This window comes from Neovison vison, chromosome 4 (genome assembly GCF_020171115.1).
Source record: "Neovison vison isolate M4711 chromosome 4, ASM_NN_V1, whole genome shotgun sequence".
NCBI lineage: Eukaryota > Metazoa > Chordata > Mammalia > Carnivora > Mustelidae > Neogale > Neogale vison.
In genome coordinates this window covers 25,964,688-25,980,876 of record NC_058094.1, presented here as the reverse complement: position 1 = coordinate 25,980,876, position 16,189 = coordinate 25,964,688, and the positions used below count along the sequence as shown (strand labels likewise).

At 35.4% G+C, this 16,189-nt stretch overlaps 1 protein-coding gene across 1 annotated transcript in view; it reads right to left on the bottom strand.

Moving 5' to 3' along the window:
- CSMD3 (CUB and Sushi multiple domains 3) overlaps positions 1-16,189 on the bottom strand; it is a 1,253,935-nt gene that overhangs the window by 686,177 nt on the left and 551,569 nt on the right. The gene's annotated exons all lie outside the window — the stretch shown is intronic.

Below are 16,189 nucleotides of genomic sequence, written 5' to 3'. Positions count from 1 at the left end.
CCAAAGAAAACAAAAACACTAACTCAAAAAGATATATGCAGCATAATTTACAGTACCCAAGATATGGAAGCAAACTGAATGCTCATCTGTAAACAACAAGTAGATAGGAAAAATATGGTATAAATACAAATGAATATTACGCAGCCATAAAAAGATGAGACTGTGCCATTTGCAACAACATGGATGGACCTAGAAGGTATTACTAAATGAAATAAGTCAGGTAGGGAAAGACAAATACCATGATTTCACTCATATGTGGAATATTAAAAAAAATGAATAAACAAACAACAGGATTAGACCTATAAATACAAAGAACTGATGGATGCCAGAGAGCAGGTGTGTGAAGGGGACAAGGAGAAAATGGTGAAAGGGAGAGAAGAAGGGAAGATGGACAAAGAGTAGGGTGCCCTTGTTTCATCTGGTCGCTTAAATTCAGCTAGATACCTATCAAATCATTCTGAACACCTGTAAATTCAACCTAAGATCCAAGAAAATAATGTCTGCAAGTCTAAAAATAGAAAACTGACCACTTTTTGTAAGGTGTGGAGAAGTGAATTTGAGAGGATATATGGGAAGATAAACTGCAGGGGGAGAGAGCCTTCAAAAGCTGGCTACTGGAGGGTACCCGGGTGGCTCAGTGGGTTAAAGCCTCTGCCTTCGTGTCAGGTCATGACCTCAGGTTCCTGGGATCCAGCCATGCATTGGGGAGGGAGGTCTCTGCTCAGCGGGGAGCCTGCTTCCTCCTCTCTCTGCCTGCCTCTCTGCCTACTTGTGATCTCTGTCTGTCAAATAAATAAATAAATATCTTAAAAAAAAGTTGGTTACTGGAATGTGATACAGCAGTGAAGCACAAAATTGGAACTTTTAGAAATCTGCTCCTGTGAGGGACATCCCCACCTGAAAGGCGCTCACATGGCAAAGAGCAGAACCCTAGATGGGACAGTGTGGTCTCAGGATCCATGGGGTCACAGAAAGAACATGGGTACCTGAGTGTGCCAGAGTTCCCAGGCTTTGGAGCTGGGAAGCCTCTGCAATCAGTGAGGCCAGTAGCGGACTCTCAGCTTGGTGTTGCCATAAACCATGAACAGCAGATCTATCCAGAGACCCCTCTCCAAGCAAGGGCCCAACAAACAGCAAAACCCCTGCGTGACCCCTCATCCTTCTTCCAGGGAGGAGTGGTACAGGTTCCACTACCATCAAACAACTGTTCATGGAGCAGGGGCCAAGAAAGCAGCAGGCTGCTGTGAAATAGCCCCTCCATCCCATGGAAGGATTGGTTTGGGTGTGCATTGCAGGAGTCTGCAGACTGTGACTACACAATGGTGCTTGACTGAACACTGAAGAGTGAAAGCCAAGATCATTTAGGTCCAGGACTGGAGATCTGGGCACTGCCATTTTGGTGTTATTTATTTACATTTTTTTTCATCCTCTAAAGTGGATGAAAAGCCCATAAGGAACAAATGCCACATAGAGCAACCCAAAACAGGTTACACTGAGCTTAGCTCCATGGCCAGGGGCCATGCAACTCTGCCCAACAAAGACACCTGAGAATCCGTGCAACAGGTTTCTCCCCCAGAAGATTAGCAGGAACATCAGCCACATACCAAGTTTATGAATCACTCAGAACTGAAAAAAATTCTGCAGAAGGAGAAAAGCGTATATAGAACTTGAGGTTTTTCTTCTCTCATGAGTCTGTAGCCCTTCAGTTTAAAATCTCTTTTTTTTTCCTTTTTCCCCCTTCTTTTCAACTAGTTTCTCATTTTATCAAATCTATGTTTTTAAGTCTTTTTTAATTTTCATTTTTACATTTACATTTTACAGATATACTCTTCATTTTTGGCTTACTTGCACTGTCATACATGGGTTATGGTTTGTCATTTTGTTCTCTTGTTCATCTGTTCTTCTTTGGAAAAAATGACTAGAAGGGGAAATTCATAACAAAAAACAAAAGAACTAGTGGTAATTCTCTCTGCCATAGATCTAATTGATATGGATATAAGTAAAATGCCAGAGATTGAACTCAGAAAAATAATTATAAAGTTCCTAGGTGGGCTTGAAAAACAGCATAAAAGACACTAGAGAATCTCTTAGTGCAGAAATTAAATCTAATCAAGCTGAAATTAAAAATCCTTTAACTGAGATGTAGTCTAAAATGGATGCTCTGATAGCTAGTATAAATGAGGCAGAAGTGAGAGTCAATGACATAGAAGACAAAATGATGGAAAGGAAGGATGCTGAGCAAAAGAGAGAAAAACAACTAATGGGCCATGAGGGGAGGTTTTGAGAAATCAGCAACACCATAAAGTGAAACAATTTTAGAACTACTTTGTTCTCAGAGGAAGAAGAAAGAGAAGCATTAGGTATAGTTGAACAAATCATAGCTGAAAACTTCTCTAACATGGGGAAGGAAACATAGATTCAAGTTCAGGAGTTACAGAGAACCCCCCTCATAAATCAATAAAAATAGATCAACACCCTGACACATAATAGTGAAGTTTGCAGATTTCAGAGATAAGAGAAAATTCTGAAAGCAGCTTCAGACAAAAGGTCCTTAACTTGCAAGGGTAGGAACATTAGACTGGCAGAAGACATATCCAAAGAGACCTCCCAGGCCAGAAAGGGCTGATACGAAATATTCAGGGTACCAAATGATAAAAGTATACAACCAAGAATACTCTATCCAACAAATCCATCATTCAGAATGGAAGGAGAGATAAAGAGCTTCCAGGACAAAAAGAAACTAAAAGAATTTGTGATCACTTAACCAGCCATGCAAGAACTATTAAAGGAAATCTTGCCATCCTATAAGTGAAGGAATAGCCCAAAAGTCACATAGACCCAGAAAGAAACAATCTACAGAAACAGGCATGTTACAGGTCATACAATGAAACTGAATTTCTATCTTTCAACAGTTACTCTGAATGTAAATGGGCTAAATGCTACAATCAAAAGACACAGGGTATAAGACTGGTTAAAAAAGCAAGCCCATTCATATGCTGTCTACAAGACACTCATTTTAGACCCAAAGCCACCTCCAGATTGAAAGTGAGAGGATGGAGAACAATTTATCATGCTAATGGACATCAAAAGAAGACTGGTGTGGCAATCCTTGTATCAGACAAATTAGATTTTAAACCAAAGACTGTAGTAAGGGATGAAGAAAGGCACTATATCATACTTGAAGGGTCTATGCAAAAAGAATATCTAACAATTATAAATGGTTATGCTCCCAAATTGGTTGTGGCAAATTATATAAAGCAATTAATTACAACATTAAAGAAACACATTGATAATAATACAATAATATTAGGGGACTTTTACACCCCGCTCACAGCAATGGATAGATCATCTAAGCAAATAATCAATAAGGAAACAAGGGCTTTGAATGACACACTGGACCAGATAGACTTCACAGATATATACAGAGCATTCCATCCTAAAGCAACAGAATGCACATTCTTCTCAAGAACACATGGAACATTCTCCAGAATGGATCAGCTACTGGGTCACAAATCAGGTCTCAACCAATATCAAAAGACTAGGATCATTCCCTGCATATTTTCAGACCACAATGCTTTGAAACTGGAACTCAATTAGTAGAGGAAATTTGGAAGGAACTCAAATGCATGATGGTTTAAGAGCATCCTACTAAGAAATGAATGGGTCAACCAGGAAATTAAAGAAGGATTAAAAAAAAAAAAAACTACTGGAAACAAATGAAAATGAAGACACAACTGCTCAAAACTTTTGGGATGCTGCAAACATGATCCTAAGAGGGAAATACATTGTAATATGAGCCCTTCTCTAAAAAATTAGGAAATTCTCAAATATACAAGCTAACCTTACACCTAAAGGAGCTGGAAAAAGAACAGCAAATAAACCCTAAACCAAGCAAGAGAAGACAAATAATAAAGATCAGAGTCAAAATGAATGAAATAGAAACCAAAAGAACAAGTAGAACAGATCAAAGAAACTAAAAGCTGTTTCTTTGAAAGAATTTACAAAGTCTATAAACTACTAGCCAGATTTATCAACAAGAAAAGAGAAAGGACCCAAATTAATAAAATCATGAATGAAAAGAGGAAAGATCAGGACCAACGTGAAGGAAATACAATCAATTTTAAGAATATACTTTGAGCAACTATATGCCAATAAATTAGGCATTCTGGAAGAAATGTATAAGTTCCTAGAAACTTATAAACTACCAAAACTGAAACAGGAATAAATAGAAGCCTGAGAAGACCCATAACTAGCAAGGAAATTGAAATAGTCATCAAAAATCTCCCAACAAAGAGACCAGGATCAGATGGCTTCCTAGGGGAATTCTACCAAACATTTAATGAAGAACTAATACCTATTCTTCTTAAACTTTTCCAAAAAAATAGAAATGGAAGGAAAACTTCCAAACTCATTCTATGAAGCCAACATTAACTTGATCCCAAAACCAAATACTCCATGAAAAAAAGAGAATTACAGACCAATATCCCTGATGAACATGGATGTCAAATTTCTCACCATGATCCTAACCAATAGGATCCAACAATACATTAAAAGAATTATTTACTACAACCAAGTGGGATTTATTCCTGGGCTGCAAGGGTGGTGAAATTTGCAAATCAATCTCTATGATACAGCACATTAATAAAAGGACAAGAATCATACAATTCTCTCAAGTGAGCAAAAACAGCATTTGACACAATAAAGCATCCTTTCTTGATTAAAACTCTCCAGAGTTTGGGAATAGAGGTAATATACCTCAATGTCATAAAAACCATATACAAAAAAAAAAAAGAAAGACAGACAGACAGACAGACATAGCAAATATCATTTTCAGTGGCAAAAAACTGAGCTCTTTTCCCTTAAGGTCAGGAGCATGATAGGGATGACCACTCTCACCACTCTTGTTCAATATAGTACTAGAAATCTTAGCCTCAGCAATCAGGTAACAAAAAGAAATGAAAGGCATTCAAATCAGTAAATAAGAAATCAAACACTCACTCTTTGCCAATGTCATGATATTTTATGTGGAAAACCCAAAGACTCCACCTCAAAATTGCTAGAACTCATATAGGAATTCAGCAATGTGGCAAGATATAAAATCAGTGGAATTGATAGCATCAATAAATGGAAATCAGTGGCATTTCTATACACTAACAATGAGACAGAAGAAAGAGAAATTAAGGAATCAATACCATTTCCAATTGCACCAAAAATCATAATATATCTAGGAATAAACTTAACCAAAGAGATAACAGTTCTGTACTCTAAAATCTACAGAACACATAGGAAAGAATTGAGGAAAACACAAAGAAATGGGAAAATGTTTCATGTTCATGGATTGGAAAAATAATTCTTGTTAAAATGTCTATGCTGCTCAGAACAATCTACACATTCAATGCAATCCCTATCAAAATACCATCAACACTTTTCACAGAACTGGAATAAATAATCCTAAAATTTGTATGGAACCAGAAAAGACCCTGAATAGCCAAAGGAAAGAGGAAAAAGAAAACTAAAGCTAGTGGCATCACAATGCTGGACTTCAAGCTATATTACAAAGCTGTAATCACCATGACAGTATGGTATTGGCATAGAAACAGACACATAGATCAGTGGAACAGACTACAGAACCCAGAAATGGACACTTAACTCTATGGTCAACTAATCTTTGACAAAGCAGGAAAGAATATCCAATGGAAAAAGTCTCTTTAATAAATGGTGTTGAGAAAACTGGACAGCCATATGTAGAAAAATAAAACTGGATCATTCCTTTACACCAGACTCAAACTCAAAATGGATGTAAGACCTAAACATGGGATAGGAATCCATCAAAATCTTAGAGGAGAACATAAGTAGCAACCTCTTAGACCTTGGCTGCAGCAACTTCTTGCTAAACATATCACCAAAGGCAAGGGAAACAAAAGCAAAATGAACTACTGAGACCTCATCAAGATAAAAAGCCCCTTTACAGCAAAGGAAAAAGTCAACAAAACTAAAAGGCAACCTATGGAATGAGAGAAGATTTTGTAAACAACATATTAGATAAAGGGCTAGTATCCAAGATGTATAAAGAACATATCAAACTTAACATCCAAAATACAAAGAATCCAGTCAAGAAATGGGAAAAAGACATGAACAGATGTTTCTTCAAAGAAGACATACAAATTGTCAACAGACAGCATGAAAAAAATCATGGCATAAGGGAAATACAAACCAAAACCCCAATGAGATACCACCTCACACTGGTCATTATGGCTAAAACTGACAAGTCAGGAAATGGCAAATGTTGGCAAAGATGTGGAGAAAGGGGAGTCCTCCTACACTGTAGGTGGGAATGCAAGCTGGTACAGCCAGTCCAGAAAACAGTATGGTGGTTCCTCAATAAGTTAAAAATAGAGCTAACCTATAACCCAGCAATTGCACTACTAGATATTTATCTCAAAGATACAGATGTCATGAAACAAAGGGGCACCTAAACCTCAATGTTTATAGCAGCAATGTCCACAATAGCCTAACTGTGGAAAAAGCCAAGGTATCCATCAACAGATGAATAGATAAGGAAGTTATATGCATTATATATATATATATATATATATATATATATATATATATATATATAAAATGCGTTATTACTCAGCCATCAGAGAGGATGAATACTTATCATTTATATCAACAAGGATGGAACAGGTGGATATTATACTGAGTGAAATAAGTCTATCAGAGAAAGATAGCATATGCTCATGCATATAAGGAATATAAGAAACAGCACAGAGGATCATAGGGGAAGGGAAGGAAAATTGAATGGGAAGTCATCAGAGAGGGAGAAAAATCACGAGAGTCTCTTAACTATAGGAAACAAACAGGATTGCTGGAGGGGTAGTGGGTGGGGGGATGGGTAACTGGGTGATGGGCATTAAGGAGGGCAAGTGATGTGATGAGAACTGGGTGTTATACACAACTGTTGAATTATTGAACTCTACATCCGAAACTATTGATGTACTATTATATGTTGGTGAACTGTATTGAAATTAAAACAAAAAGAAAAAAAATGGGTGAAAGGGAGTGGGAGATATAGACTTCCATTTACATGATGAATAAATCACAAGAATAAAAGGCATAGCATAAGGAATATAGTAAGATATTTTTATTAGTATTGTATGGCAGCAAATTGTAGCTACACTAGAGAAATTGTACCACTATGTTATACACTGAAACTAATGTAAAACTGTGTGTCAAAGTATACTCAAATACATTTTTTTAAATTAATTTCTTTTCAGCGTAACAGAATTCATTGTTTATGCACCACACCAGTGCTCCATGCCATATGTGCCCTCCATAATACCCACCACCAGGCTCCCCCAACATCCCACCCCTAACCCCTTCAAAACCCTCAGATTGTTTTTCAGAGTCTATAGTCTCTCATGGACATTTTTTTTTAAGATTTTATTTATTTTTTTTATTTGAGAGAGAGAGAGAAAGACCAAGAATGAGAGAGAGCATGAGTAGGGGAGAGGCAGAGGGAGAAGCAGGCTCCCTGCTGAGTAGGGAGCCAGACACTGGGCTTGAACCTGGACCCTTGGATCATGACCTGAGCTGAAGGCAGAAGCTAAACTGACTGAGCCACCCAGGTATCCCTTGAATATACTTTTAAAAGTGGTTCTTCTTAAATATAAAACACATTCAGAAAAGTGTGTAAAATACACTTTCTACTTGAACACCGTAAACCTTGGTAGTTAATCTTGCTTCATCTTTTTATTTTTCTTTTACTTTTCACATCCACATCATTGAGTAAATCCTGTTATGAATACTTTCAAAATCAAGAACCTAATATCTCTCACCCCTACAGAGTTACCACCTTGATCCAAGCCCCCGTAATTTTTCATCTGTGTTGTTGCCAATAGTAGTTTTGCTGTGTTGTGCTTTCCTGTTTCTGCTCCTGATTCTCTGCAATCTCTCCTTAAATAGCATCTGTAGCAATCGTTTTAGAAGATTGCTCAAATTATGCCTTTCCTCTGTGTCAAATCTTCTAATGCTTCCGCATTTCACTGAGAGTAAAGGCAGTGCCCAGACAATGGCCTATGTGATCTGTCTGTGCTAATTTTCAGAACTCATTTCCCACCACTTTCTTCCTCAATCTCTATTATTTGGCACACTGGCTTCCTTGCTCTGGCTTGAAAATATTAAACATGCACTTGCCTCCAGGTCTTTACGTTTATTCTTGTGTTAGTCTGGAAAAATGCTTTCTCTAGGAGTCTATAGCTGCTACATTCTCACTTCAGTTTTTTTCTTCATAGGTAAAATTACCCATGAGGTCCTCTTTAACTATTATCTATAAAATAACTCCTCCTAACCCATAAGCGTCTTCCATGTTATTTCCTATACATTATCGAATACGTTGTGTATTTATCTACTCATTGCATCTTTGATTTTACTAAAAAAAAATCCAGGCACTTACCTATTTTTTTCTCAGCCTCTCAAATATATCTTATTATATAGAAATTTATTAAAAAATATATAGAGAGAGACTGAATAAATATCTTTGCTATATATGCAATATAAAGTTAAATATATATGTTTAGTAATGCAAATATAGGATCTAAAATGCCTTATTCCAGAGCCACCATATACCTATAACTAGACAAATGATTCTTGGGTAAGATACTCTCTGAAGTTTATTTAAATTGCTTATAACCCACATCTACTCATCTCCTATCATGTGAACCATTTGCTGTGTTCTAGAAACAGTGAGGAAAGTAATATGATTAGAACAAAGCAAATGAAGGAGACCAGGGCATGAAATTTAGTTAAGGATGTGATTAGAGATTAGGGGCGGATCATTTATGAATTTGCAGGCACAGTAAGGATTTTTACCTTTACTCTGAGAGAACTGGACAGTTGTTATAGGATTGCGAAGTGAAGGAATGACATTATGTTACTTTATGTTTTAAAGCAATCCTATTGACTGCTAGATGAAGAGTAAACTTTAAGGGAGCAAAGGTGGAAGGAAGGAGTTTGGTTAACAAACTACTGCAGTGATCTTTGCTCTTATGGAGATGATACGTTAACTTGTACTAGAGAGGTTAGTGGTTAGAAGCCAGTGATAAGTTTAAAAAAAAAAAAGTCTTAATATAAGACCTGGTCTGGAAGTAATTTGAATTACTATTTTCTCAATTAATGATTAATAATTCTGTCAAGGTCACTCTGTTTGTCACTATATTTGTATTTGATTATAATATTCTAGTTTAACCACTGTCTTCTTGCTAAAAGAAAGAAACTACATCTTGTTTAAGTAGGAAGTGTTTGAGCTTCTTTTGATTATAGAAAACAAATACACAGCTTGGAGAGAAGCACTTTCTAATGATAAGCATGTAAGTTCTCTGCTACTATCCCAAAGATGACCAGTGACAGTCCCACTCCCTTATGTGTTCAAAGATTAACAATGCCAGTAACGACAATGGGGTAAGTAGGTTAGAGCTGTGGCCAACAGTTTAAGCTGAAGAGACTCAAAGAAATTTCAAATCCTAACTTTTCTTTCCCATTTTTATGACTTTGAGAAGGTGAAAAATGTCTGAAAGCCTCAACTTCCTTATCTGTTGTGATCATGTGATGACATATCATTTGTAATATGTAACACATAACACAATAAGTAACACATATTGAGCACTCAATTATTCCTCTCAATTATGGAAATAACTATGAAAGCTGTTAATTTTTTCCCCCACTATCTAAGTAAAGAATCTGGGCATCTGCAAATGACTCCATCTTGGATCACAGTTATACTCTAACAGACTCTAGAAGGAAAATATAAAAGTATAAAACAACACAGAGAGGGCAGAAATCAATGGAATAGGAGGTCTTTTCAGAAGAATCCAGGCTTAGTAATATCTAAAAAATTGATATCTTGAACAAATTCACTGTGTTTTCATTTTATGAACTGCTCTGAGTCAAATTTAAAAAAAACTTACAGCTAACTTTCATTAAAAATATATATTTCTATATTGGTAGGATACTCAATCTGATAGAGCTTTCCAAAATAAATGATTGAACACATTTTTAATTTCAAAGTATGGAATCATCAAGCATATGATATGCAATCCCATACCTTGAAAAACAACTGTTGATCTTCACTGTGATTATATTGGCTCATGTTTAAACATGATCATCTTTATTTTTTTAGTAACTTTTATTTATTTAAGAGAGAGCACTGGAGTGGGGAAGGGGCAGGAGGAGAGGGAGAAGCACAGTCCTCACTGATCAGGAAACCTGTGGGACTCGAATCCAGGACCTTTGGGATAATGACCTGAGATGCTTAACCGACTGAGCCACTTCGACACCCTACACTATCTTTTTTTTTTTCCTTAAGATTTTATTTCTTTATTTTTCAGATAGAGAGAGAGCACAGGCGGGGAGAGCAGCAGGCGAGGGAGAGGGAGAAGCAGACCCAGACAATCAGAGAGCCCTATGCAGGGCTCTATCCCAGGACCCTAAAATCATGACCTGAGCAAAAGCAGATGCCTAACCAACTAAGCTACCCAGGTGCCCTTCACTATTACCTTTTAAAATTATACTTACTATTGCAAAAACACACTATAATATCAAAACTGTCAATGAAAAAATGATGTGAATTTTCTAAGATATGTAATTTTTTTCCTATTCTAACCCAAGAGAACTAATAAAATTTTATTTAAACAAATAAATAAAATATGAACAAATACAGAAATATCAAAGACCAAAGATGGTGATTGAGTTAGAAAAAGGAATACAAGAAATAAGGGAACAAAGGAATCCCAAGAGCCTTGTATTAAGAGTGAATATATATTTAGGTTTTTTTGTTTGTTTGTTTGTTTAGTTATTGCTTTTATGGTTAATGTAAAGGTCCAGACAATTTCCTGACAGATGGAGAAATTCCTCACTAAAGCAGATATATATTTTATAAAATTATCACTGTACAAATAGAAACTATCCAGGCATGAAGGCTGACATAAAAATTAAAGCATCTGCAAACCATTTCTGAAGGGAAAAAAAAAATCAAAATACTAAACATGCAGAAAATAAATATCATCAAAATGACCTCAATAATATTTGTTTAATATCTTTACAAAGAAAATGATTCACTAAATATATTTAAATTAATAATTTCAAAAATGATAACTTTGCATTAGAAAATCTGAGGTCGTTTTTACCAAAATGAGATTTGGAGTAGGAAATTTTACAATATGATTTTTTTTCCTCTTTTAAAATTACACAGTTAAGTGGTACCTGGGTGCCTCAGTCATTAAGTACCTGCCTTCAACTCAGGTTATGATCCCAGGGTCCTGGGATTGAGCAGGGAGCTGCTTCTCCCTCCCCGACTCTCCCTTCTTGTGTTCCCTTTCTCACTGTAATTCATAAAATCTTTAAAATAAATAAATAAATAAATAAAAATTACACAATTGATGTTTGATTATCATAAAATATTCTGAGAATAAAATTAAGAAAAAAACTGAAAATTACTATAAGCTCTACACTGTTAACATATTTTTAATCTAATTCCAAAATTCCTATTCTTTTTTATTCATATTCATTCTCTTGTCCTTCCTTACTGTAAAAATAGTAATTGCATCTTCTTTTTTTTAAAGGTTTGGTTTTTTAAATTTTATTTATTTGACAGAGATCACAAGTAGGCAGAGAGGTAGGCAGAGAGAGAGAGAGGGAAGCAGGCTCCCTGCAGAGCAGAGAGCTCAATGTAGGGCTCAATCCCAGGACTGGCCTGGGCCGAAGGCAGAGGCTTAACCCACTGAGTCACCCAGGTGCACCTGCACCTCTTTTTGCAAAGGCTATTTATCCATCTGGTTTTGGACTCAGTAATATCTCTCCTTTGCACCATTGGTTATTCTTTCTGTCTTGAGTATTCAACCTGTCGTTTTAAGCTGGAAGCAAAAGTGATGGCAGTAGACCACTTACTATAAAGTTGTAGAAAATATATACACGCTCATACAATTTATTCTAAGGTGATGGTAAATTACCTTATTTTCAAAATATATTGTTTCTGATTCTAAAATACATTGATAAAAGGGGTTTTTTGCAGTTATCTTAAAAGATTTTTAATTTGAATCAAAACATTCCTTCAAAAGAGAAAAGAACACCATTTTTTGTATGTATTGCTCATTTATTTCATTGTCCTCACAAAATTAATGCCATTCCTTTTCAAAGATAGTATCAGCAGAACCAAATCTATGCCAAATGCCAGGAAAACTCAACTCAGCGTTCATATACTTTTCCGTTTTAGTCTCCTGCTCTACTATCTTCTTGGCACTATGGGTTAAGATCTGTTTGGATCCTGTCCCTGTGCACCTTAGCTTCTGCAATGGTGCCATGTTAAAAGTCACTCCCTAACTCAATCAATATTGAAACCAAATGCTACCCTCTCGGTCTCCCCAGACTTGGACTTCGTGCACATTTAAAGCAAACCTAGAAGGTGATGCTGCTATTGCAGCACCACCTTCCAACACTTCATTTTACTTCAGCCTAAATTCAATCATGAGGAGTAAATCCTTCTTATGGTTTTATCTCATACAGGCATATACGTCTATGAAGTAACACAACAGGTTGAAGAACAGAGCAATTCTAAAAAGGACAATATCCTGGGAAAAGCAACAATCCCAAAGAAATCGTCTGTTCAGAGAAAAACACAAGACCATTAGATGAGCACATTAATGCAGATTTTCACATAAGAACACAAATAAAATAAAACAAAACAACAAAAAAACAGGTCTTCATTAAATAGCTACCTAAGCTAAAAGAAAAGCCATTAAAATGAGTTAGAATTCTACACTTTCAGAGGAAAGGATAATGATTATTATCATGGAGCCCTTTTAACTTCCAAAATTAACTATGATCATGTCATCAGAACTCTTCAACGTGTCCTCCTCAAAATTCCTTGCTATTGTACCTAATAAGATTTCAAAGATTTAAAATTCAGTACAATTAAAAAAAATCTTATTGTTATCTTGGTATTTATTTCTTTTTTTCCCCCTGAAGTATAGAAGATAAATCCTTGCCACTGTTTGCTTTTTTCTTTTTCTTTTCTTTTAATCTTATATTTAACATTCAGTAGTTCATGTATAGTTTCTTGATTGAGCATGACTTTTTAATAAATGTTTAATCCTCGACTGGCACAGTGTTTTCATATTAAAAGTGAAGAATCATATAGATCTGTAAGTGCGCTATAAAGTAAGATAAAGGCACATAGTTGGATAATGACATTCTTTGAAGGAAAAAACTAAGGACCAAATAAATAGTGTTTCTGAAGGTTAGTAAAAAAGGGTTATGTTATTAAAAAATAAAATACATACACACTTCAGTGACAAAATTTATTTAAAATTATGAAGAAAACCTGTTTTACTGTGATAAAAATGTTTTATGAGACATAGCTCTCACATTGAGAATAATAAATGTTTCTAATAGTATTAACTAAAAAACTACAATAGGTGTGGCACCAACTTTGTTGCTATATCCATAGAAAAGAAAGTGGTTGCTGCAATTAGAAATTAGAATCTGATTATACAATCCCTGAAAACCAAATTACAAAATAAAATCAGTGTCAAAAGTAAGGTCTAAAAAGCTTTGATGCTATGGTATTAGGTTGGAGTGTTTCCTAATCACATTCCTAATCATTTCCACCACATGCTGTTTTGTAGCTCACATGAGAACAAATCTAACTGTACCTATTGCTATTCTATTCCTCTTCCCCACATCCCTGCACTCATATTAGCTATGAACTAAGTAATGCAAGGAGATTAACCCTATTTATTGAATTTTTCAGAGCTTACATTGTTACCAAACTCTGACGTATATATGTATTCTTTAATATCGGTAACAAGTTCATTGAAAAAAGCCCCCAAAGGACTACGATCTTCTGTCTAAGAACAGTTTTCAGAGCAGAATAAACCAACTGAAGTAGAGGTTTAAATAAAATAAAATCTACCTCAAAGTAAGAACACATTCCAGAAGCATAGATGAATTGAACCTGGAATACACATTGTTATAAACTATCCAAGTAGATCAAGCTTTTTGTCTGTTTTAATCTTGGAATACTTTTTAAAGAATGTTAACAACTAATATATAAATATTAATTGGGGATTCTAATTTACAAAGCACATTTCTGTATAAAATTCCATTTAATCTACTCTTGTAGCACCTGTCAATATCGTTTAGTCTCTAGCCAAAGAAATAAACAGATGCAAGCATAATCCACAGGGAACTTTGTGGGTGATATTTAAAGTGCAAATACTAATACACTATGCAATTATCACATTGTTTATGAAACAGTTAATACCTTTAGAGATTGGAAAGTCCATTTAGATTGAACACCGACTACCTACATTTAATATTTGTATCTTAAATCCTACATGGATGATGCTGGCAATAATAAATTAGTGCAAATGTCAGTAACACAAATTTGGCATATTAAGTTCCTACTGCCATGTTAAGCCTATAATATGAAATAAACTCAATTTTATACATTCAGTTTTAGTAACATTATGGCTCACTGAGGAAAATTTCGAGCAGATTGGATTAGATTATCTCTAGGTGTATTCTATTTGTAACATTTCATGAATCAATCTGCTTTTTATTAAAGTAAAATGCCACAACAAATATATCTCAAAGATTTCATTATGTTTTCATGTAGTTGTGCCTCTTAAGTCAATGAAGAATGTTTAACTTTGAACTGAGGTGTGCTTAACTTTTAAATCATTCTCAACTAATAGAGTCACTGTGCTATAATACAGTTCTAATCATATTGTATCATGAAAACTATAGTATCATGATTAAAATAACTTTGCAGTTAAAGTCTCCATTTATAGGAAAAATGCCTTTCTAATAAAAAATTAAACCCAAAGTAAGAACTCATGCTTTCATAAATGTGGGACAAGACTCACTGTCACCTTTCTGAAGTCCAAAATAGGAATTGGGGAGTACAGAGTGACACAGAAAATACCAGATCCTTCTGAGATTTTTTTGTTTCCCAGCTACAAAACCCAGGAGAAGGGGAAAAATAAATATCATAATAAAATACAAATAATTATACAAAATATTATCAAGTAGTAAATGGCAATAAATAATATCTATCATTTAAAATTTGGCTATGGGAGGGAAATACAAATAAAATTTGGTTATGGGATTATTTTTAACTTTAAAAGAAAAATAAGTCCCAAGCATTTTCCCAGAGTATGACATACAACAAATGGTTCAAAGTTTTCTTTTTTTTTTTTTTAAGATTTTATTTATTTTTTTGACAGAGATCACAAGTAGACAGAGAAGCAGGCAGAGAGAGAGGAGGAATCAGGCTCCCTGCTGAGCAGAGAGCCCGATGTGGGGCTCAATCCCAGGACCCTGGGATAATGACCTGAGCTGAAGGGAGAGGCTTTAACCCACTGAGCCACCCAGGTGGCCCTGGTTCAAAGTTTTCATTGCAACTCTGCTACTTAATACAAAAACTTTCCCATGAGTGTTAAGGAAGACATGGCCCTGTTTTTACCATCTTTTCACTAACTCTCCATCAACTATGAGGTCACTTGGAGACCACAAGACACAAAACTAGAGAAATACAGAGTGTACCACAGTCTGATTCTCTGAATTGCAAATCAGAAAAAAGCTCTATATAATGATTCTTATGAGAGTAGAAATGAGTGAACTGCTACCTTAAAGTGATTAAATGCAGTTGAGAAGTGTAGAGTGATAAAATCATATTATTTTAGATATTTTAAAGAATTCCAGATTTTCTCGTGGTCTGATTGGTTCCCAGTATGTCACACTAAGTGAGTTCCAAGAGTATGAAATAGTGAGGGATTAAAAACAGTTTTGCCCTTAGAGTAGAAAGTCTGAAGCCAAGGAAAATCTAAAAATCACCACCACGAACAGCAGACAGGTATACAGAGTTATGCTAAAGGACTGGGCAGAATGGTAGAGACATTTTATGAATCACTGGGATACAAGTGGAAGCCTGTAAATTCTCAAAGGGAAAAATTACATCTTATTCTCCCTTTTATCTCCTACATCTGGGGTCTAGTCCAGTGTCTCCAACTTAAGTACACAGGAGGTGTCTGCTGAGTGAAAGGAACACTAGGATAAGGCAGGGGAGTTTAGATGCAGAGTCAAGAGAGATGTGCTGATTTACTGATGTTCTGCATTCTACAACATACTTACA